The sequence below is a fragment of the Ixodes scapularis genome, unplaced genomic scaffold (assembly GCF_016920785.2).
Source record: "Ixodes scapularis isolate PalLabHiFi unplaced genomic scaffold, ASM1692078v2 PGA_scaffold0__279_contigs__length_252992795, whole genome shotgun sequence".
NCBI classification, from domain to species: Eukaryota; Metazoa; Arthropoda; class Arachnida; order Ixodida; family Ixodidae; genus Ixodes; species Ixodes scapularis.
The window spans coordinates 244,968,346-244,992,368 of NW_024609835.1; the positions used below are offsets into that span (position 1 = coordinate 244,968,346).

A 24,023-nucleotide genomic window follows, 5' to 3' on the forward strand; every position below is an offset into this window, starting at 1 on the left:
CGCCATCCTCCTTCAGGAAGATGAAACTGGGGATTACAGGCCTGTTGTATACCTCAGCCGTTCTCTTCACGGAGCTGAAGAGAACTACACATCCACTGAACTTGAGGCCCTTGCAGTTAAGTGGTCCCTGGAGCAGCTACGCCCCTACCTAATGGGCAGAAAGTTTCATGTTGTTACAGATCACCATGCGCTCTGCTGGGTTCTTCGTTACAAGGAGGGAAACCAACGCCTGCTCAGGTGGTCTCTCCTGCTCCAAGAATTCGACTTTGAAGTTGTGTACAAGTCTGGCGCATGTCACACTGCCCCCGATTGTCTGTCCCGTATTCCAAGCCGCTTCTGCTCAGGGGAACCTTCGAGTACCAACGGCTCGAGAGAGACTGGCAGGACCCGCACTTGCGATGTGTTTGAGGTCAAAGAGCCCAACTTAACTTCCGAGCAGAAGGAGGACCCGTTCTGTACAAAAATCATAAAGATACTGCAGAAAAAGGCTGGTACAAAGAAACAGCAGAAGAGAGCAAGTAAACAATTCGTGCTTTTTCATGATGTATTGTACAAAAGGGATGCAGGACCAACGCATGAACGATTTGTTTTATGCTTGCCGGCGACGAAGCGAGCGGAAGTACTTCACGAATTTCATGGAAGTCGATTCGGAGCACACATGGGAATCCGTCGCACATACGAGAAAATCCACAGTAAATATTTCTGGCCTCGACAGTATCTGGATGTCCAACGGTTCGTGAAAAGCTGTGACCTCTGTCAACGGATGAAGATGACTACGACGTGCCCTTACGGACTGCTGCAGCCAGTTGAAGTCGATGTGCCATTTCATACAGTTGGACTCGACATAATTGGGCCCTTCCAGGCTTCACGAAGGTACAAGTTTGTCATAGTTGCGATAGACTACCTAACCAAGTTTGTTGAGGCGAAAGTTGATCGTAACATTGAGGCTTCCACGGTGCAGAAGTTCATCGAGAGGAGAATTATCCTCAAGCACGGATGCCCCACAGTACTAGTTACGGACAGGGGCACACTGATGACTGCCAGATCAACTTCCGATTACCTCAAGTACCGTGGTATACGTCACGCAACGACTACAGCTTATCACCCAGCTGCCAACGGCCTCGTCGAACGAGCCAACAAAACGCTCAAACAGATGATGTGAATCACCACCTCATCTGGAGAGAAGTGGGCTGATGTTTTGCCCTATATAGTGTTCTGCTATAACACAGGATATCAGGACACAGTTCGTACTTCACCTTTTTTCCTTCTGTATGGACGTGACCCTGTTTTCCCCTTGGATGTGGCTTATAACAGGAAAGAGCTGCAAGAACTGCAAGCAAGCTCCGAATACGCGGTGCTCGTGCGTGAGCGCTTGAACGAAGCGCGTAGATTGGCCGCACGACACATCAAGTTGGCTCAGGAGAAGCACAAGAGACTATTTGACGAACACCGAACTGACATAACGTTAGAACGAGACCAGTTGGTGCTGTTGAGGGCCCCGCCTGTGGGGCTTAAAAAACGGACAATGTACACTGGGCCTCATCGAGTTGTGGCCAAGCTATCGCCGGTGAATTATGAAATAGAGTTCGGTGATGGTTCAGGGCGGGACATCGTGCATGTAGAAAAACTGAAACCGTATCTAGAGCCTGTTGCAGAATTTTCACTCTCCTAAAACTGTTCAATAGAAGACCGTTTTATACTTGTACAGGAGTTGCAATTACCACGTGGGACGATTGTGTCGTGTTTGTACTTCAATGTTGTATTATATGTGTACAGGACTTGCATTTACCGCTTCGGACGATTGTGTTTTTTGTGGGCTAGAATACTGTTTTGTACGTGTACAGCACTTGCAACTATCGCGTGTTTTGTGTGTGCTTTAAGTGTCTTCATTACACCAGTTTCTTTGCGTGTTGTGTGCGTCGGGTCGACGCCTTTTTGAGGCGGCGGCATGTGACGGTGTCGCGTGAACGCTGGAAGAAAAGGAAAAGAAGAAGATCGAGCTGGAAAAGAAAAAGAATGTCACCACGCCTCAACGGAGCCGAACATTAAAAGAGATATTTCGACGACCAATCGAGCTTCGTCGCAATCACCACCTGAGAAACTTACATCGCCTGCAGTCATTAACCACTGCAAATCAATCTTCGCTCGCCACGGCATTCCTGAAGTGTTAGTGTTCGACAATTTACCTCAGTTCTCGTCATCTGACGTCGCTACTTTTGCTCGAGAATACGGGTTCAAACACACCACCTCAAGCGCCCATATTATCCTCAAAATAATGGTCTTGCGGAAGCGGCCGTGAAATGTATCAAGAAATCAATAAAAAAACAAAAAACAAAAAAAATAAAACACGAAAAACCCGTACTTAAACTTTCTCTCTTGCAGGTCGACTCCGGTGAAGAAGGAGTAAAGGCCTGCCGAACTGCTTATGGGTCGACGTTTACGAACCAAGCTCCGTATTGTTTCCGAGATGCTCATTTCCCACAGGCCCGACATGAGAAAACTTCGTGACTTTGGAGAACTGTACCGGGGACACCAGACGAAATACTTCAATCGACGGCATGGCGTACGCGCACTGCCTGAGGTCCTAAATGGAGATGAAGTTTGGATCACCAACATCAAGCAGAAAGGTACACGACAGAGACCAGCAGAGGAATCCAGGTCTTACTTTGTGGACACTGACAAAGGGGTTGTGCGACGTAACCGAGCTCATCTTGTTTCTTTGCCTGAAAATGTCTGTGATGCGGAAGTCGTTGACAGCGAAGATGTTCAAGGGCCACTTACAAAATGCGAAGGCAATCCTCATTCACACACGAGAAGTGGAGGATCCGTCAAGGCTCCCCAGAGACTTGGACTCTACTTTTCGGGGAGATGTTGGATAGAGCTACACTGAGCAGCCGCGCATGAACTCGTCCTTGCGCCCGTGCCTAGAACGTACCCGGCTCTGAGCCGATCGCCATATTAAGCCTCTGGTCTTACCGAGCTATCCTGTCACCGTTCCCTAGCGCCACTTGCAACACGACTTGCAACATTGCGGACGGTTTTTATTGATTCTAAAATATTATTTATCTAATCTAAAACAGGTCGTTTAGATTAGCAATATACGCTCAAAGGCGCAACGAGTGCTTTGTGGTGCGCCATAGGTAACACATTGGGGCCACTACTCTTCAACGTTTATCTTAACGAAATTGTAAATATTAGCCCTACAGCCTAATTTATAATACGTGTGGATTATACTAGTATATTTTTCTCTGGCTATGAAATTCGTGAACTTATAGATCAATGTAATGAAACTATGAAAACACTCAAGTAGTGGTCGGCAGCTAATTCTACGCAGGTCAATGAAAGAACCAACAAAGACAGTTCCCACACATTCAGAAACCTTCATTAGTTCACGTCGTATAAAAGAGATAGACCATTCCAAGTGTCTCGGTGTCATATTTTCCGCCGACATGTTGTGAGACGTTCACGTAAACTACCTGCTAACGAAAATAGCTACAATTACAGGCATGATTCGACGGACTAGATACCTCTTTTCCACACAAGTTGAGGTGCTTCTTTATAATGCACTGTTTTACTCACACTTAAACTATTGTTAACTAGAGTGGGGGACAACTACATCTTCAAACCTACAGCGTATTCATTTATTACAAAAGAAATGTGTTCGGCACATTTATAACGCCGCTAATCGAACACCAAGTTCAACTTTCTTTCGTCGTGTTTGCGTTGTCAGAGCACACAACTTGTACAAATATTGTTTGAGTTACCACTACGAATTAGAAACACAGTGAAATATAAGCAATATACGTAATCTGATTTGATCTGATCTGACATGACCTGACCTGACCTAACCTGACCTATCCGGTCTGCCTGCCCGCCTGCCTGCCTGCCCGGCCGCCCGCCCGCCTGCCCGCTTGCCAGCCTGCCTGCCCGCCCGCCTGCTCGCCTGCCTGCCTGCCTGCCTGCCTGACTGCTTTCCTGCCTTCCTGCCTGCCTGCCTGCCCGCCAGCCCGCCCGCCCACCCGCGCCTGTCTGGCTGCCTGCCTCCCACCCGCCTGCCCACCCGCCGGCCTGCCCGCCTTCCTGCCTTTCTTCCTTCCTTCCTGCCTGCCTGCCCACCCACCCACCCGCCCGCCCGCTCGCCCGCCCGCCCGCCTGCTTGCTTGCCTCCCTGCCTGTCTGCCTGCGCGACTGCCTGCCCGACCGCCTATCTGCCTGCCTGCCTGCCAGCCCGAACGCCCGCCCGCCCGCCCGCTCGCCCGCCCGCCCGCCCGCCCGCCCGCCCGCTTGCCTGCCTGCCTGCCGGCTTGCCTGCCTGCCTGCCTGCCTGCCTGCCTGCCTGCCTGCCTGCATGTCCGCCCGCCCGCCTGCCTGCCTGCCTGCCCGCATCTTTCTTTCTAGAGTATCTGTATAAGCTCCGCCTGCGGAGATCTTTCTATAATAACTGTATACGCTCCGCCTGTGGAGCTGGGCGACCAAGTTGAATTCAAGGCTGCACTGCGGGAAGCGACCGCTGCTTCTGAGGGAGACACGGTGGCGCGGATGGCGTGGCTATCAGGCAGTCTGCAGAGGAAATATATAGTGCAGCGACTCGCCGCGCGCGCCCTGTCGTCCCGTCATTTGTCTCTTGTTTTTTTGTATCCCCTCGGTAGAACGTAACAGGTGATGAAAACGTCGTCCATTCGGAAGCCGTAGCTCCACGCTGTCTGGTCCGAGGTGCCCGTATGTCCGGGTTGCGCATCACCCTGCGAGTGCCGCAGGCGCGAGCAACGCGATCGCTCTCCGTGTAGTGGGCTTCGCAGATTTTGGAAACATGTTTTAAAACATCGCTCGGGTTATAAAAGAACGCGGTTATACAGTAGCACCGGCTAGATATAATGTTCAATGGTCAAGGAACCTTCCAGTTTGTTTGATTTTAGTGTAGAAAATAGCGGGCAGCGATTTGGCGGCGTAAGAGGAAGCGAGAGCGAGACTGACTCAACAAGGTCGCGGGCAACTCCTCATCCAGTGTCCGTCGGCATCGCGAAAATTCGTTCCCTGAAGTTTCGAGAATCGAGCGTTCGCGGTGAGGATGATCGGGCACTTTAGAGAACAAGAAACTAGGGCAAAATGATAAAAGTTGCCTCCCGAGTAAGAATAAACTCGAATCTTCTAGAATACCGTGACTGGGTGCTGCTTGCTCGGTCCTGTGCGTGGCATTAGTTTGCCTGACCCTTGTTGTATTGGTCGGCTTGCTGCACTCTAAACACGTTGAGGCTTTCCTGAGCATCTAGCAAGCTCTCCGTCAAGCGCCTCCTGTTGATTTGTGAACTGCGTAGTGGTGCGCTGCATGCTTGTTAGCTCTGTACAAAGAATACTATTTCCCAGAGGAAGCGTGATCTCTTTCCCTGAGTTAAGTTGAGCGGAAGGAATACCCGTAAAACGGGTTATTTTCATGCCTGTAGCAAATGCCATTTCTGAAAGTTTCGCGACTCAGTCTGTGTGTCCCTCTGCGTCGTGCTACAAGCATCACCTTCAGGTTACGGTTCACTTTTTCCGCGATGTTCGCTTGTTAATAGTACGACGAAGTTCGCTTGTGCCATATCCCTAATGCATTTCACGTTTCTATAATAGTCTTGCTTACAGGTTAGGTATCGTTGTCCGTAAATAAATTTTCGGCAAAGTGAAAGCGGGTGAAGACCTAAAGAAGGTAGTCCGAGTTTCTTAGAGTCAGGCTTGTTCAAGGGAAGCACTTCGACTTTCATTGCGAAGCAATCGGGCACTACTAGAAAATATTGATAGCCACATGGACTGCGGGGAAAAAGACCGACAACGCCAGAGGCAATGCGCTCCAAGGGGTGCTTATTCTTGACCCACTGCTTTAAACCTGGTGGTTTGCCAACTCGTGGTTTCACCTTCTGGCATTCCGCAGAGCCTCGTGCCTAGCTTATTACATCCTGTCGCACGCCTCGCCATGTTGCAAATTGGAGTAAAGTGGAGTGTTCAGCTAGTTGGTAAAGTGAACAAACGGCGTGCAGATCCCCATGGCTCGCTGCTGGCCGGCCTCAACGAAATCTGGACATCTGAAAATCGAACTGCCATCTTCCGCAATAACAGCAATCTACCTCGTCGTCATCTTACATGTACAAAATGTCCACACAAAAATTTCAGTTTTTTTTTTTTCACCGGAAAAATAAATTACGCATCGCCGAATGCTCATTTACCGCCCAGAGGTAGCGCTAGAGGTTCGAACCAGATGCCAAAGTTTCAGCACGAACCACTATTTTATTCAAAAATGGTGGCTGCCGGAGCTTTCTAATGTATATACCTGTAGATATTCATCGCATCAACATGTTCATTAGAATCGGCACCGCGGGTCTTCTTGGTTTTTCCGGACTCTAACCAAAGTTTTATTAAAAACACATGAACCCCACGTTTCAGGACCCGCTCCGTCCCTTGGTCACGGGTGACTGTAGGTAGGGAGACGACGCCATCGTGGTTCTTCCCGCAGACAAAGGCAACGCAACGGTGGTCCTGGACAAGAGCTCCTACAACCAAAAGGTGACGGAAATGCTCTCCACTTCGGCGTACGCGCCCCTACAAAAAGACACCACCGGCAAGATCCAGAATACCATAAACAGGGCCCTGTCTATCATTTCCCTATTGAAAAAACGTACAAGAAACAAACATGCTGCTTGTGTAGTTCTGGTAGGACACCACCATAATTTCTTGTTATTATGGATGCAGCTAGTTTGGTTTGGCGTTCTGCATAACTGGAGATACCGGCACCGCTTTGACTTAGGGTTTGTCTATACCGGCAGCCAGTTTGCTTGCCGATATGATTCGGTGTGGCTGGTATGATTTTGCGTCCGATGACGTAGCGACCGACATCTTTCCAACAAAACGCTTATACCACAGGACCACCGCTATAACCAAATCATACATGCAGAAAGACGACCGACATCTTCCAACAAAATGTCCATCGTTTACCTCCGGTATCGTTACATAGTTCAATTCAATTCAACTTTATTGACTCCAGTTTGCAGAAGGAGACAGGGAAAAAAGCTACATTGCGTAGCTTGTCAAGTCCCTGCCTCCCATACAGACTTGGGCAAAGTAGTCGGCACTTGCAAAAAAAAAAAACAAGAAAAGAATACATACAGAACATTATACAGCTTTTGATATGCTGAACAGCACAGAACTTTTAAAATATTATTTGTTGTTAAAATACAATTGTCTAATTTGGTCATTTGACATATTTTCAACAAGGCGGTAAGTTGGGTTAGTTGGTTTAACATCGTCAAACGTGAAAAACAGCGCAAAAAATTGAACAAAGGACAAGTGAAAGGACAAGGGCAACCGGGAGCCAAGGACAACGTGGTGTTAATGGGAGGTGCCACCGTTCCGACACCAGTGAGGAACATTCTGGATAAGGGTCCTCCCTGTTGGAAAATATCGATGATGGAAAGATGATGGAAAAGGCTCATACAAGCGTAACCGTAATATGGGACATCCTATACAAGCGAAAAGGCAGCTCCAGTATAGTGGATTACGGCGGAACGATACAGGTAGGCGGAACCATACAAGCTTGTCGTATTATGGGACATCATATACCGGCGTAGTGGATTATGGCGGAACCATGTAGGCGGACGGAACCATACATGGATAACGTAATATGGGACATCCTATACCAGCGAAAAGGCGATACCGGCATGTTGGAGCCATATGGCTCCAACATGGTGGTTTCGCCTTTTCACTGTTGTACACGGCAATTTAGTTTTAAGCTTTACATATATGTGTAGAAAGGTCGTGAAAGCTAAATTAATGCGATTTGTGCAGGCGAGTTATATGGCCAGGCGTACGTAGTATAGGGACCTAGTCGTAACGATCAGTCAGATAATTAAATACAATTTGTTAATTAACTTTTTAATTAGTGAAAATGAAACTATGGTTTCTATTGGAAACTTGCCGAGTCACTGAAAACCACAAAATCAACTCTTTTTAGAAGGATATAATGCAGGGGTAGCATTTTACGCGTTCTGTAAAAATGCTTTATTTGGACGAGTTTCTAGGCTTCAGTTTCTTATCAGAGCTCATCTTTGCGCCCACGGTCCTGTTCCCCAGGGGCTTAGACGTGCAACACACGTGCGCCTTGCTTCCCTCCATCCTACGAGGGAGGCGAGGGGGCGGCTTCGCACTGCGGCCACCGGGCAGCAGGACCGTAGGTGCAAAGATGCGCTCTGGTAAGAAACCGAAGTCTGGAAACGCGTCCAAATTGACCATTTTTTTAGAACACCATAAAATGCTGCTCTTGTCTTATATCTTCACAAAGAAAATTGATTTAGTGTGTTTTGATGATGCTTAGAAGATTCTAATTGGAACCATGGGTCTATTTTCACTGATTCAAAATTTCAGGAACATACTATACTTAGAGAGAGGCTGAAGCGGTTTTGTATTTGAGAAAACACTTTTAAATCTTCTTCATTTGACCTCCAGAATCTCAAATATCAAAATTATTTGCTAATTTAATTAATCGAGGCTGCATAGAGTCATTTTTAAAGCGCTTTGAAAGCACTTCCCTAGAGAGCGACGTCACAAGAGCAGCTTTCAAAATCTTTGTTCACGCATCTTCAGCGCCTATGAAAGCTATGCACGCACATGCTATTTTTTAAAGGGGCAGAAAAATGTGTCACGACTGGTGCCAATGCGGGAGAACATACCTAGAAAACTTGCGACTGGACGCGCGGCCCTTAAGCGACACACACTTGGCGGCTGAAAGGTCTTCTTACGATGTCACTATTGGTAGGATGTTTTTTTTTGTGTTTTCTCACGTTTAGTTATATCTTTGTGGAAAACGAACGGGATATTCAGATTCGCGGGATAAAACCACGCGAGAATGAACCTCCATCTAGTTTTCTGAAAGAAGTCTGGCACATCTCTGTAATAAGCCGACTGATCATTACAAATTAGCCTTTTATACTATGCCGCCCTGGCCATATAACTCACGTTAACAGACTGCGTAAATGTAGCTTTTACGGCTTTTTTTTTAAATCTGTAAAATATACAAAAAAAAACACTCTGTAGAATGTCCCCCAATACAATATGATTGTATGCTTCCTTTCTCGCTTGCATTGTTCAAGAAAGACTTGTGGATATCCAGCGTTTCATTGGAATGCTGGATGTCAATGAGTCTCTACATCAGTGAGTGGTTTCAAACAATTATGATGTTTGCACACCAGTAAGCTCTTATCTGAGGCTCACCAGGAGCACTAAGAGCAGAGGCAAAATGTCGTGACCTGGTAAATTTGGTTGCAGGTATTTATTTTTAGAAGAACTGCATGCAGCAAAGCTTAACTTTGCTCAAAAGAAGATAATTAAAAATTCAATACTGAACAATGGTGTCCCTTGAGCTGTCAGACCAAACTCCCACTCTTGTCACTCAGGAGTTCCTAACTTGTGCGTAGAGGATCAGCACAACCCAGATTTGTGCTGCAAGCGCACCTGCAATATAAAAGTTGAAAAAACATGAGATGAAATATGAGACGTTTACAATTCTCTGTAATGAGAAAATACAGTACAGCTCTCGAAGAGGAAGATGGGAGGGTATGACCCCCCACTCCCTAACCCTCCAACTCTTCTGCTCCCTCCCATTTAGCGAAAAATTTCCCTGAATTTAGCGGGAAAATTTGCCCACTAAATTTAGCGGGTTAAGTTTTCCACAAAATTTAGGGCGGAAATTGATGTCACATGACCTCAACACAAATGCAGTTTTCTCGCTAAAAGTAGCGGGGAAAATGACGTTGCATGACCGTGTCATGTCATCCATAAAAAATTTAGTTTCTCAGCTAGACTTAGCGGAAATATTAACGTCACATGACCGCAACATTAATTCAATTTCCTGCCAAGTTTAGTTGGGCGGTTACGCCGAGGGCGACGACGCGAAACGCGGAAACGGGTGCTAAGAGCTGCGCTAAAAAGACTAAATGCATCAGGTGAAATAAGGTGAAAATTAGAGATAAGAAAAAGAGAAGAAAATCTAAGATACCGTTCTCAGATCCTTCCTTTTGTCCGTTCTCAAATGTTTTGATTTCAAGAAATGTTTATATCTTTATTCATACCCAGAGAACCCCTCCCAGTTTCAGCATGAGTGCAATAAATCAATGCAGACTAGACCTTGTAAACTATAATGCACATGAAAATGAATGTTCGCCACATAGTCATGTATGAGTCAGTGGCTCAGATCTCTAAATACATTTGTATTGAGGAACATTCTTGAATAAAACTTCTGGGCTTTGAATTCGACAGTTTGTACTTCCATAAGGAACACTGTATGGCACTGATTTTTTTTGTGACACATCAGAAACAGCAGTGTCATCCTTGCCTACCTAACAAGAATTTGTATTTTTTTTTTTAGCATGGCATGTGCTATTTTAATGCTTATACAGCCTCCTTTAACAAAATTTCCTTTGTAGAGCTTTTTATTGGTTCTTATTTAGCTCGCACGACAGATTCGGTACCTTGAATTCTCACTCGGCATCAAGAGTTTTATATATTAATGTAATAGCGAAAGACAAGATGTATGGACTTGTGTACGGTTCAACAAGCACAGATGTTGAGAAAAGTACTGAGGAAAACTCAAATGTCAAAATAAAAATAAGCCGGAATGTGGATACAATTATGGACATGGTCATGAATACAGTTAGCAGATTCAATATAAAGAATATGTGTTAGACGCACGCTCAAAGAAACCTGTTGCATCATTATTCATTCAAATTACTTCGCAGAACCCAGCGCTGCAGTATCGGGTGCGAGTTCGCTGAATGAGTCCACTGAAAATGAGTGCAGACGGAAAAAGCAGTTTGATCTGCGAAAATGAGCATTACATAGGCAAGTGACATGGCATTATTACTGTTACAGTGCCGAATGTTTCAAACTGCCAGTCGCATCATTCTGGAATTCCATCCGTACATTACAGGGTTTGGCTCTTTCGAATGCTTTGCGAGAAAAATGATGAACTGGAAATATCTAGAGTAGTTCTAGAAAAACTATTTCCAGAATCTTATCTCAGCATCGCAAAGAATATAAAAAGTTTCTGAAGACAAGGTTAGTGCAGGAGTTGAATAAACTAAATACTTTGTTTTTCGAAACCATCTTGCCGTAGTAAATGTATGAAGTTCCCCTAGGTAGAGCTAGTCATTACGGATGATTGTGCCCATTGCATACCATAAAAATTTAATTTGCGACCTACAATATTTACAAACTCAATTAACTCTGAATAAGTGGACCACTTGGCATTAAAGATTGGCCTCACCATGACTGTCTGCCAACATCTACATAATAATTTTCATGAACCTATGTATTTCAAGAAAATATTTGGTGCGAGCTGCTTAAAACACAATAGCACTTTTTAACAAGTGCTGATTGTTGGGCAAGTTGGTACGGTATGTTAGAAAACATAATTGCGCTTTGAAGACGGGGACATAGGAAGGACAGACACCACCGAGTGCTAACTTTCAACTGATTTAATTCAAGAACCTCAGCGTAAAAACACACTGCGTCACCGCACCACATCTCAACCAATCCGTGGCCCTGCCACGGACCGCAAGTATGCCAACTCCTTATCCGCCAAGTCAATTGACGCCACACTGACACAACACGTGCCAGAACTATTTATAGCATCAGCCTCCATAATCTCTCTAACAGTCATATCTTTGTGCCCAGCAAGAACAGTAGACAAAGCAAATAATGGTTTGCACTCGCAGTGATGATCTGTCGTGTCACTGTCATGACTGCGGGTGCAAACAATTATTTGCTTCGTCTACTGTTCTTGAGAGGCACAAAGATAGGACTGTTAGCGAGATTATGGAGGCTGACACTATAAATAGTTCCGGCACAAGTTGTGTCAGTATGGCGTCAATTGACTTGGCGGATAAGGAGTGTGCATACTTGCGGTCCGTGGCAGAACTGATTGGTTGAGATGTGGTGCGGTGACAAAGTCCGTTTCTACGCTGAGGTTCTTGAATTAAATCAGTTGAATGTTAGCGCTCTGTTGTGTCTGTCCTTCCTATGTCCCCGTCTTCCAAGCGCAATCATGTTTTCTATCACACTTTTTAACACTAATAGAAAGCCTGTAGTGGGCCACAACTTAAGCAGTTTTCACTTCATTATGAAGAGCAATTACACATATGTGAACCATGAATATAGGCCTGCACTGAATTTTTTTGTTAAGCTGAACGTGCAAGTTCTTGTTTTTTTATATTTCACATGTCCCGACTGCTGGGTGTGGTAGGGACGTAAGATTGATGACACCAACGAAACACAATCATTATTTTAAGAATTTGTTTGGGTAAAGCACGAACAAGGCGATCTGCGGGAAGTTATTTCTGTGACACCGTCGAACCTACATCCGCGGGCTTTAAGTTCACATGTTAATCATGTCCGCAGACTCCATTTTGTAATTGGAACTCCATCCAACCCAATATTTGAATATGTTTTTTTGCATTTTAGGCTTAGTAGTGCTTTTGCTGTTCTAGTAATAGGTAAGAAAAATGCTTATTTCAAGTGGCATACCTAACACCTGGTGGCACGAGAACTCCCCTGTCGTGACGCTGATCGAAAGTCATAGGCAGGAAGATACTGCGATGCTCTTCTTGCTGGGATTATCTCCCCCATGGTCCTGGCCAGACCACAGAAAAAGATTGAGTCCAAGCTTGTGGCCACTAGGATCTCCAGATCTTGAGGCACCCAAGTAGCTGAAAATAAAAACAAATCACAATCAAGTACTTGGCAGAGCTACATTAGAATGGCTAGCATATTCTTTCGTGATCAGCACATAGATCCTCTTATTTTAGTCACAGTCACCCCCCAGGACAAGGCCACGTAGGCGTTAAAATGATGGGCACCGAATTAAGGCGAATGATCAAATGCATTCATTTAACCCTCTTTCGCCCCAACCTGAGAGACTTCTGTCAAATATTCACATTCAACTGTAAAGACTACAAATAAAACTACTACTGCAATGCAAAGCCGTATAGTCTGTTCTCAAATGTTTTGATTTTAAGAAATCTTTATATCTTTATTCATACCCAGAGAACCCCTCCCAGTTTCAGCATGAATGCAATAAATCAATGCAGACTAGACCTTGTAAACTATAATGCACATGAAAATGAATGTTCGCCACATAGTCATGTATGAGTCAGTGGCTCAGATCTCTAAATACATTTGTATTGAGGAACATTCTTGAATAAAACTTCTGGGCTTTGAATTCGACAGTTTGTACTTCCATAAGGAACACTGTATGGCACTGATTTTTTTTGTGACACATCAGAAACAGCACAGCAGTGTCATCCTTGCATACCTAACAAGAATTTGTATTTTTTTTTTTAGCATGGCATGTGCTATTCTAATGCTTATACAGCCTCCTCTAACAAAATTTCCTTTGTAGAGCTTTCTATTGGTTCTTATTTATCTCGCACGACAGATTCGGTACCTTGAATTCTCACTCGGCATCAACAGTTTTATATATTAATGTAATAGGGAAAGACAAGATGTATGGTCTTGAGTACGGCTCAACAAGCACAGATGTTGAGAAAAGTACTGAAGAAAACTCAAACGTCAAAATAAAAATAAGCTGGAATGTGGATACATTTAAGGACACGGTCATAAATACAGTAGCAGATTCAATGTGAAGAATACGTGTTAGACGCACACTCAAAGAAACCTGTTGCATCTATATTCATTCAAATTACTTCGCAGAACCCAGCGCTGCAGTCTCGGGTGCGAGTTCGCTGAATGAGTCCACTGAAAATGAGTGCAGACGGAAAAAGCAGTTTGATCTGCGAAAATGAGCATTACATAGGCAAGTGACATGGCATTATTACAGTTACAGTGCCGAATGTTTCAAACTGCCAGTCGCATCATTCTGGAATTCCATCCGTATATTACAGGGTTTGGCTCTCTCGAATGCTTTGCGAGAAAAATTATCAACAGGAAATGTCTAGCGTAGTTCTAGAAAAACTACTTCCAGAATCCTAACTCAGCATCGTAAAGAATATAAAAAGTTTCTAGAGATAAGGTTAGTGCAGGAGTTTTGCGAAACCATCTTGCCGTAGTAAACGTATAAAGTTCCCCTAGGTAGAGCTAGTCATTACGGATGATTGTGCCCATTGCATACCATAAAAATTTAATTTGCTACCTACAATATTTACAGACTCAACCAACTCTGAATAAGTGGAACACTTGGCATTAAAGATTGGCCTCACCATGACTGTCTGCAAACATCCACATAATAATTTCCATAAACCTATGCATTTCAAGAAAATATTTGGAGCGAGCTGTTTAAACTGCCATAACAATTTTTAACACTAATAGAAAGCCTGTAGTGGGCCACAACTTAAGCAGTTTTTACTTCATTATGAAAGGCAATAACAAATATGTGAAGCTTAAAACTAGGCCTGCACTGAATTGCTTTCTTAAGTTGAACGTGCTATGCTCGGTTCAATATATTATCTTTGCAGAGCTGACAATGTGCAAGTTCCCATTTTTTTTATATCTCACATCTCCCGACTGCTGGGTGGGGTAGGTACATAAGATTAATGACACCAACGTAACACAATGATTATTTTAAGAATTTGTTTGGGTATGGCATTAGCGAAGCCATCTGCGGGAAGTTATTTCTGTGACTCCGTCGAACCTACATCCGTGGGCTTTAAGTTCACATGTGAATCATGTCTGCAGACGCCTTTTTGTAATTGGAACTCCATCCAACCCGAGATTTGAATGTTTTTTGCATTTTAGGCTTAGTAGTGCTTTTGCTGTTTCACTTCAAGAATAGGTAAGAATGCTTATTTTGAGTAGCATACCTAACACTTGGTGGCATGAGGACTCCCTTGTCGTGATGCTAATCGAAAGTCGCAGGCAGGGAGATACTGTGATGCTCTTGTTGCTGGGATTACCTCCCCCATGGTCCTGGCCGGACCACAGAAGAAGATTGAGTCCAAGCTTGTGGCCACTAGGATCCCCAGATCTTGAGGCGACCAAGTAGCTGGAAATAAAAACAAATCACAATCAAGTACTTGGCAGAGCTACATTAGAATGGCTAGCATATTCTTTCGTGATCAGCACATAGATCCTTTTGCTTTTATACTTTGTACTTGTACCTATTAAAAAACTGCTCCTTCACAGCCACAGTCATAGACACACCCCAGGACAAGGCCACACAGGCCTTGAAATGATGGGTACTGAATTAAGGCGAATGATCAAATGCATTCATTTAACCCTCTTTCACCCCAACCTGGGAGATTTCTGTCAAATACTCACATTTAACTCTAAAGACTATAAAAAAAAAACTACTATTGCAATGCAGAGCCGTACAGTGGGAGAGTTTAGCCAGTGGGTGTGGTGACAAAGGTGGTGGAAAGGAGGAAAGGGAGGAGAGCGCCGAAGGAGGGAGAGAGAAGGCAGCAAAAAGGAGACGACCACTATTTTGACGCAACGCTGTTGGCGCGGAGCACTGTTGAGGCTATGTGTCGTCTGCTACTGGCTTAATTCATTTTTGCCTTTATAAAACTTTGCGTTTAAACATGGAGAAACTTCTTTCTTTACGTTTTTAAGCCACCGAGGAATAACACTATATTATTTTATTGCCAGAGCCTGCCAAATAAAAGCAAAGGGCAGGTGTCTGGATAGAAAGAGTTTAGTTGGCGCACCAAGAGGCTAACCAATAAAAATGGGTACCACTCTGCGCAAAATGCCTAAAAGCGTGCATCTCTACTTGACACTAACAGCGGCATACACTATCTATTTTACTGACTAAAGGGTACTAGATCATTATTTCCAGCTAACTAGTCAAACTAGATATTCTTGCCGACTTGCTTTTTAGGAAAATTTTTAAATTTACAAGAACTATTAAGACAACAGCTAAAAAAAAGCAATGGCAAAACCAACAATCGAATTCGCCTGCTCTCCAGTAGCACGACATCTATAGAAGGCAGACCTGCAGAATGAGCAAGCAGTCTAAAAAAGAGTATGTCCCATGTATAATTTGTTTCCATGCTGCAAAGCAAGTGCTGGAAAGAGGTTTCACGACATTAACAAAATTTCTTGCAATCAGTTGAGAACAAGTTAGAGCAGTGAACTTGTCCTTGCCCTTGGCATAACGTCTTAGTGTTGCCCATGGAAACTCAAATAAATTTGTAAATAAAAACAAAAAAAACTAACCTTTATAAAAAAATCTAGCTTTCGCAAAGAAAAGTTATCTTGAACAAAATATGCGGGATACGGTTGTACAGCATCCATTTCTGTGCTGAACCAATTTTGAGGCAAATCTGCGACAATGAAAAGAAAACGCCCGAGTACATTAGGGAAAGACAGAAAGGATGCATACCTACAAGAAAAAAATTTAGAACGACCACGGGCAGGAACCTCTGGTGAGGCTCTCGGAGTGACTCCCTGCAATGGGCCTGCGCAGACCAGAGAACAAGATCGGTCAGAGCTTGCAGCCATAAGGTGCTTCATACCATGAAGTTCCAGAAGTAGCTGCAATTGGAAGCAAAGTGCATTTCATTTCTCTGCAGAATGGAGAGTTTAATAGCTAGTATGCATTCATAAGGTGATACAGTCACGAATGCAGATTTTTCAATGCAGCACTATATCACCAAATTGTTAACCGTGCCGGGCAACACTAAAAACCGAGAGCATTATTCCAAACTATCTCAGTTTAAAGTTAACCACGGCAGAAGCTGCAAGCCATGTGACCTTCAAGTTGGACGCCATGGTACGTCGAGCTTATAATCATGTGTCACACTGTTTTTGCTGCAATGGCTTGTAGTGTCAAAGGTGGTCCAGCTTAAAGAGATGCAAAGTATAGACGTTTGTGAGTGGGGCCCTGACCTAGTCTTGAGCTACATTGCGAGGAAGGACGTTTCAACCGGGATGTTTGCTGCCTGTATCAACACAACCAGCTTGTGGACAGCGATTGCTCGAGCCGAGTACATGTCCTCGACAGTGCCATTATTTGACAAGCAGTTTTATGAATGTTAAACATGACTGACTTACAGAGAGACTGCATCTCAACGACTAATGACTTGGGATACCTAACTGAATACTGATATAATAACTGAATGCAAAACAAATTACCTGGCAGGCATTAAATTTATCAACAAGGTGGGTCGACTCCGCATTAAGTTGGAGTCGATGCGTCAGGCACGTAGCCAGGATTTCGTTTCAGGGGGGGCCCACTCATAACAAAATGCTGTATGAGGGGAGGGGGGAGAGGAGGACCCATGCAAAATGGAAGATATCGGGGGGGGGGGGGGGCGGGCCTCATAAGCCTCCCCCTGGCTACGTGCCTGCGATACGTAATAGGACAATACAAACAAAGATATGCCTTACAATTCCTCTTGCACCCCCAAAATGATGTGTTTTTGAAGGTAAGATACACAATGTTCTTGATTCAGAAAGTGCCTCAGCTGTACAAATGCATATGCAGTAAGGGCACTCGCCAAGCCTATTCTCCTCAGCTCTGTGCAGGTTAAGCTAAGTTAGAGTATAGAGGTACACGCCCACTAACAGCATGAGGAAGGCAGGGAGAAGTCTCCGTTGTTCCACCACCAGCCCGTCTGCTACCTTCGATGACGTTTCAGCGCCTCATGAGCCTGGAGCGAGCACATCTGTCCAAAGTGGGGTAAAAAGCACAAGCACGTGCTGGAGGACGCCCAGCCATTCTCTTTTTGTCATCGGCTATTCTACATATTTTAGTATGACATATTTTTAAGTGAGAAAAAGTATTGCAAATATGCAGTCCAACTTTGACCATAATACAGAAGTCTGATAAAGATAACAGTTGCCATTCACCATTTTCCAAATAAGTGGTCCCATGTATTGGAACATCTACACATGTGGTGCGTGAGTGGGTTCAGGACTGAGACGCTAGAAAACAAAGCGCTCACAAGGCTTGTCTGGCCCTTCCAACCATGCGGGTACATTCATCGCAAATCCCCGATTTTTAGACAAAATGATTTAGAATGAGCAAATCTTGTCTACGCCCGAGGTAGAACATTGAATTGTGATTCCCCCATATTGTGCCAACCATCCTTCAACCTGCGGTACCACCTGCAAATAAACTATGTTGCGCTGCGGCACGCGTCCATGCTGCCTACTTCAGGGAAAACCACTGCTCGTGTTGAAGACGACATCCCACTGTGTACAGGCAACAATGTTTAACGAACTAAAACAAAATTGATATCATTCAATAGACACAGATAGGCTCACAAAGTGTCGACACCATGATTGTTGTTGTTGGTTTTACTCTTGCATACGAACAAAAGTGACTTCCTCTTTCCTCCGATGTACAGTAAAACCCCCTTATCTCCGTGGCCCCTATTTCTTCTCGAATCGGTCACAGAGCACATAATCGCAGCCACTGAATTCTGCAAAATTAAAGGCCGCGAAAATTAAAGGTTCGCCAACATTAAAGAGTTTACTGTTCTTCCGTGTGTCACATGATGTTAACATTTCAAGGAGGCTGAAGGTATTGGTTTAAGAAAAAATTGACCAATAAAAAAAATGCCCTTCTCTAGGTTAGGCACGCGAGGTTCTTTTGCACTACCTATAAGGCGGCAAGTTTGTTTCGGCAGAGCTTTTGGTTAAACGGAGTCACAAAAGTAGCTATACTTGGAGTCAACTATTTTGTGCTGCATTATAAAGCTAGAGTAAATTCCACTGTGCTTCTGCACAGCACTGCTTGTTGCGAGAGCATATGTGGTTTAGTGTTGCATCCCATTTGCATGATCTAGAGAAACTAGCACTAGCAGAGTTGGAGCACTCAAAAAGAAAAAAAAAACACAGCTGACTGTGGAAACATTGAGAGATGCACACATGCGAACTGTGCATTTCTTAAAAGTGGATTCCAGCAAAGGTAAAGACAATATGTATACTTACGGCGGCCATACTTGCCTTTCCCAAGCATGACCACTTTTCCCTCGGTAGCACCATCCAGTAAGCAACAGCAACACGCCCATGAGACGCCGCCGACTCATGGATTGAATGACGACCCGCCTGAGGTCTTGGAAGGAGATCCGGAACACTGCTTTAGGCCAGATGTGGTATCTGGAGGGGGCAGGGACTAAAAGTAAAAATTAACAAATTTATCTGAAGCGCTACATTCCTATAGCATAAACTCTAGAATAGCAGTATTTTTTTTTTTTTGAGGTCAGTGATGCATTTTAATTAAACACAAATGGTTGGTTTATATGATGAACCAGCAGCCCCTATTTTCCTTAAGTGTAACGGAGTGTCTAACGTTACGTCCGACGGAACCCGAAATAAAAATTAAAGTTACGCCCAACGTAACTGTCAAGCATTCGAGTTGCGTCCGACGTAAACCAAAATAAAAATTAAAGTTACCGTATTTACTCGAAAATAGGTCGAACCCTATCTACTGGGTCCATAGAGAATAAAAAAAAAGTAATTCAAATATAGGTCGACTTTTTTTTATTTTTAAGAACAGTGGAAATTTTGGGCAAAAGAAAGAAACAAACCTTTATTTACATCACTCTCAGCTAAATCACGGGGCGATGCCAAAAACTTCATCACCGTCAGAACTTCTGGACATGTCATCGTCGTCCGAAGCATCTTCAGCTGGGTAGACATCCTCGCGTATTCGCAGCAATACTTCACTGACACCGTTGTAAAATGACCGACAGGAAACGAAAGAAGGTGCGAAGCGACGGAAGACAAACTACAAAGACGCAAGCAAAGCCGCCGTGTCGCCATGAGCAACACGCGAGCCGAGCCGCCTCAAGCAACTAACAAAAGTAACTTTTTTTTTTCTTTTTTTTTTTTTTTGTGTGCGCGTTTGCAAGGATGGATGGTAAAGTGTGTGGCGCATCGCGTTCCTCTCCTTCCCCGTTGCCCAGTAAGGGGAACGCTAGAGGCGCAATGTCGAAATCCGACGCCCGAGGAGCGGCACGGGCCACCGCGGGCGGCGAGCCATTTCGGTTACCAAAAGCTTTTTGAAACAAGAAGCGGCGCGGCTCTACGGCAACGCCGGCTCGGTGACTCGATAGCTTCATGCCTCCGGTAGGGTCGCAAAATTTGGTCGCGAATACAGGTGTCGAAATTCTTTAGTCACAATTTCCGAAAAAAAAAAAAAGAAAAAAAAAAGGTCGACTTATATTCGAATAAACACGGCCGCGCGACGACACACACATTATGAAAGCGATTGGTGCGAGCGACCAAGGCGATGAGCGACGTTTTCTAGAAGCCCAAGAACCGAGCGGCGCAAGCAGCGGGAGTGAGAAATCTTCGTCGCTCGGCGCCGGCACTCGTAGCTTCTCGCCGTCGCTCGTCTCGTTGATCGCTATATTGCTTACATGCCGTTCAGAAAGGCGCTCTAAGTGCTTAACATTGCATTGGGACCAGCCTCATATCCAACCGTAACCAGTCTTGACTTTCTTTAAAGCCGCACAGGTAGAAGTTAACATCGTACATAGTACAGAGCGCGACACTGTTAGCGCGAACATGCGATCGTCGGTTTTTTCAGTTTTTCTCTTTGAAACCAAGGGATGCCATCCAAGTTATTATTGCTACGGAAAGAGCTCATTTAGTTCTATAATGTAAGCGATAACATTTCGTGCTCGCTAATAATATTTAGAAGTAAAATGCGAAAATGCACCGATGTCGTGTTCGCGCTAACAGTGTCGCGATGTGTACATCGTTTTCAAGCATGGCTCCTCGTTCATTGCTCGATTTACTCCTCGTTCATTGCTCGATTTACATTTGCGGTAAATGACAAACCGCAATGAAGCACAATTATTCTAGTTCAAAATTGTCACGAACACTTGGCACGCATGCTTACACAGTAGCGCACCAAACGTAATTTAAAAGTAGAACGAAAAGGGACGAGATTCGCTTACCGTTTCACGGAGACAGACGCCTTCGGATCCCAGGCCTAAAGAACTCGGAAGTCGCCGGCGGTCCGGAGATCGGACGAGGCGAGCCGACCGCGCTGACCCAGGCCGACCACACCTGGTTGAACTATGAGAGGCGCCGTCGAGTTTAGAACCAGAGACGCAGTAGAAACGGACCGCAAAACATCTGTCCCGTAACCGTAAACGAGCCAACGAACCACATCGCGCTATCTTCGCCATTGTTCGCCATCTCCGCGACGACCGAAAGTGGAAGCCGCGAAGTTAAAAAAGCCGCGGCAGCGGAAGCCACTGGGCGGAAGCCTTAAGTTTCGGTTTCGGTTTTCTCCAACGCCGGCTACGGTCGCTACGGTTGCGGGCTGGTGAGTTTGTGGCTGGTTGCGAGGACGCGAGGGGCCACGAAAAGACGCCGAGTTTGCCGAGTACGAGCAACGGGCCGTTTGCCGCTGTCGACCGGCGATGCGGTATCCGCGGCTTGGTGTTACGATCGGTTTCTTGCCGTGCACGTTAACTCAAAGCTCGAAGTTCCGCAGTTCCGTTCCGGCACCAGCCGCACCACGTTTTCCGGTGCATCGCACGTGGAGTCCTTTCGACGCATTCAGTGAAAGTAAAGATCGTGTCCGCTGTCTTCGGTGCTGTGGAAGAAGTTGCGAGACGGAAGAAGCATCAAAACCAAGGCGTTTAGGACTCCAGGCCGGGCCGCCGGTTCACTCTGAACGAGAGGCGACGTGTGTGCGCACGCTTTGAGGAAGCCTCCGCGTTTCGCCGCGCCAGACCTCGCCGATCGCGACAGGACCAACCGGACCCCGAGTCCGAGAGGCTCTTGCGCAGCCAGGAAGGGCACCGAAGTAGGAGCTGCTCGTTCTGCGCTACCATGCAGTGCTCTACAGCGCTCGGAGCTCTCGGTGTCATTCGTGCTTGCACTGAAGCCATTGTGACCCCTTCGGACGCGGAAGTCATACTTCGCAAAGGTTTGGACGGGGCCGCCCTCACCGAGCAGCTCCGCTATATTCCGCTTACTTATGATCGCAACAAAAGCTTGCGTTTGTTCTCGGGAAAAGAAATTGCGGGACCGCTCTCCGCGCCGCTGACGAGGTTGGCCGCCGCCATGTTCTCAGCTGTTCACTCGCTCCTGCAGCGAGCGCCTTGCGATTATCCTTCCCGTTCCAAAATGCGATGCGCTTTGCGCATTATGCCGTTTACATGATCATATATTGAATGCGGCAACTGGATTCAATGCGACTAAGTCGCATTCATGTAAACGCGGCTTATGTTCTTTTTCGACATACATGGTGTATGTACGATACCGGTGGTGAACGATGGACGTTTTTGGTGGAAGATGGCGGTCGTCTTTCTGCATGTATGATTTAGTTATACCGGTGGTCCTGTGGCGTAAGCGTTTTGTTGGAAAGAAGGCGGTCGCCTACGTCATCGGACGCAAAATCATACCAGCCACACGGAATCATATCGGCAAGCAAACTGGCTGCCAGTATAGACAGACCCGGAGCCATAGCGGTGCCGGTATCTCCAGTTATGCAGAACGCCAAACCAAACTAGCTGCATACATAATACCAAGAAATTATGGTGGTGTCATACCAGAATTGTAAAAGCGGCAGGTTTGTTTCTTGTACGTTTTTCCAATAGGGCTAAGCCACGGAACCGTTGGTCAGGCCTTCGGAACTGCTAGCCCTGGTGCGGCAGGTGTCTGCGAAGACGTCACAGGACAATAGGGACCGGTGTGTTCATGAATGTGTGGAAGAGTTGATAAAGGGGAAAGACCGAAGGCCTTTACCTTGGGTGAAGCTTGGACCCGTGGTCCAGTTGTTCAATGAGTCGAAGTTGAAACTGTTGCAGTCGGACAAAGAGGGAGGTTTTGTTGTAGTGCCTGAGGGCTTGTTTCAAGAAAGAGCGAGACGGGCAGTGCTGAAGAATTTCAGAGGTGTGCCGGGGGTGGAGCTGAAGAAGGTTAAGGCGCGGGCCGTGAGGCTTTGCGGCCAGCTTGGGTTGGACAACCTTAAGAAGTCTGTGTCGGGCGCTAAAGGCCTCAATCTCGAGGTCTTCTTCACAGTAAAGACCCACAAGGAGCTCAATCCGTTCAGGGCGATTGTTACCCGGAAAGATTCTTGGCAACTTCATGTATCGTCGTTTCTTCAGCGTCACCTGTCTCTGCTTAAGTTGGACGACCCTTTTCTCATTCGCAATTCTGATGCCCTTGTGGATTTCCTAAAAAAAGACAATCCGGGAGGCTGTGAGTTCGTGTCCTACGATGTTGAGGACATGTTTTATTCGATTCCTCATGATGAATTGATGCTAGCTGTGGGAGACTGCATAGAGGCAAGTGGTTCGGTTGCCTTCATGAACTCGACGGGTGTTGCGGTGGGTTCCTTTTTGGAATTATTGAGTTTTTACTTGAGCTCCACATATGTCACATTTGAAAGTGGAATTTACTTGCAAAAGAGTGGGATCTGTATCGGATCGAGTTTGGCACCGGTCCTCAGTGATATATATCTGGCGAGGTGTGACAGGTCTATTGCAATGTCTTTGGGGTGTCGGGTTTTGAGAGTATTTCGGTATGTGGACGACTACCTAGTGCTGTACAATGACAACCAGAGCCTGAGCCCTCAAGGCGCGTGTTTGGATTTCTTGGCCTGCTTTACGAAGTGCTCCCCCGGTTTATCCTTTAAGTTCGAGACACCATCAGCAGGAGCACTACAGTTTTTGGACCTGAGGCTAACTAAGCAGCCGTCGCATATATGTTGGTCCTATGAGCCACGTTCAAAGAAGGGTGTTCTTCCATTCGGTTCAGCGCACTCTAAGCTTGTGAAGAGGGCGGTTACTACGGAGTGGATGAGGGCTTCTCTGCTGAAGTAATGCCACCATAGGTGTGAGAACAGTCTTTTGTTTCAGGTATCTAGGCTGAGATCGGCGGGATACCCTCTTACGTTGATTGTGGGCGTGGCTGAGTCCCTCCTAAAGGTGTTCAGGGGCCGCCCCAGTCCTAAGATTAGACAAAAGCCGACAACAAGACCGGTGGTGGTGCCTTATCTCCACGCCCTCTCTCATCAGGTCAAGCGAGTGGCGCGTAAGTTTAACGTGCCAGTGGTGTTTTCGGCACCCCAG

At 45.7% G+C, this 24,023-nt stretch overlaps 1 pseudogene; it reads left to right on the top strand.

The window, feature by feature from the left end:
- Positions 1-658: 658 nt before the first annotated feature.
- Positions 659-24,023, top strand: LOC115318917 (annotated as a pseudogene).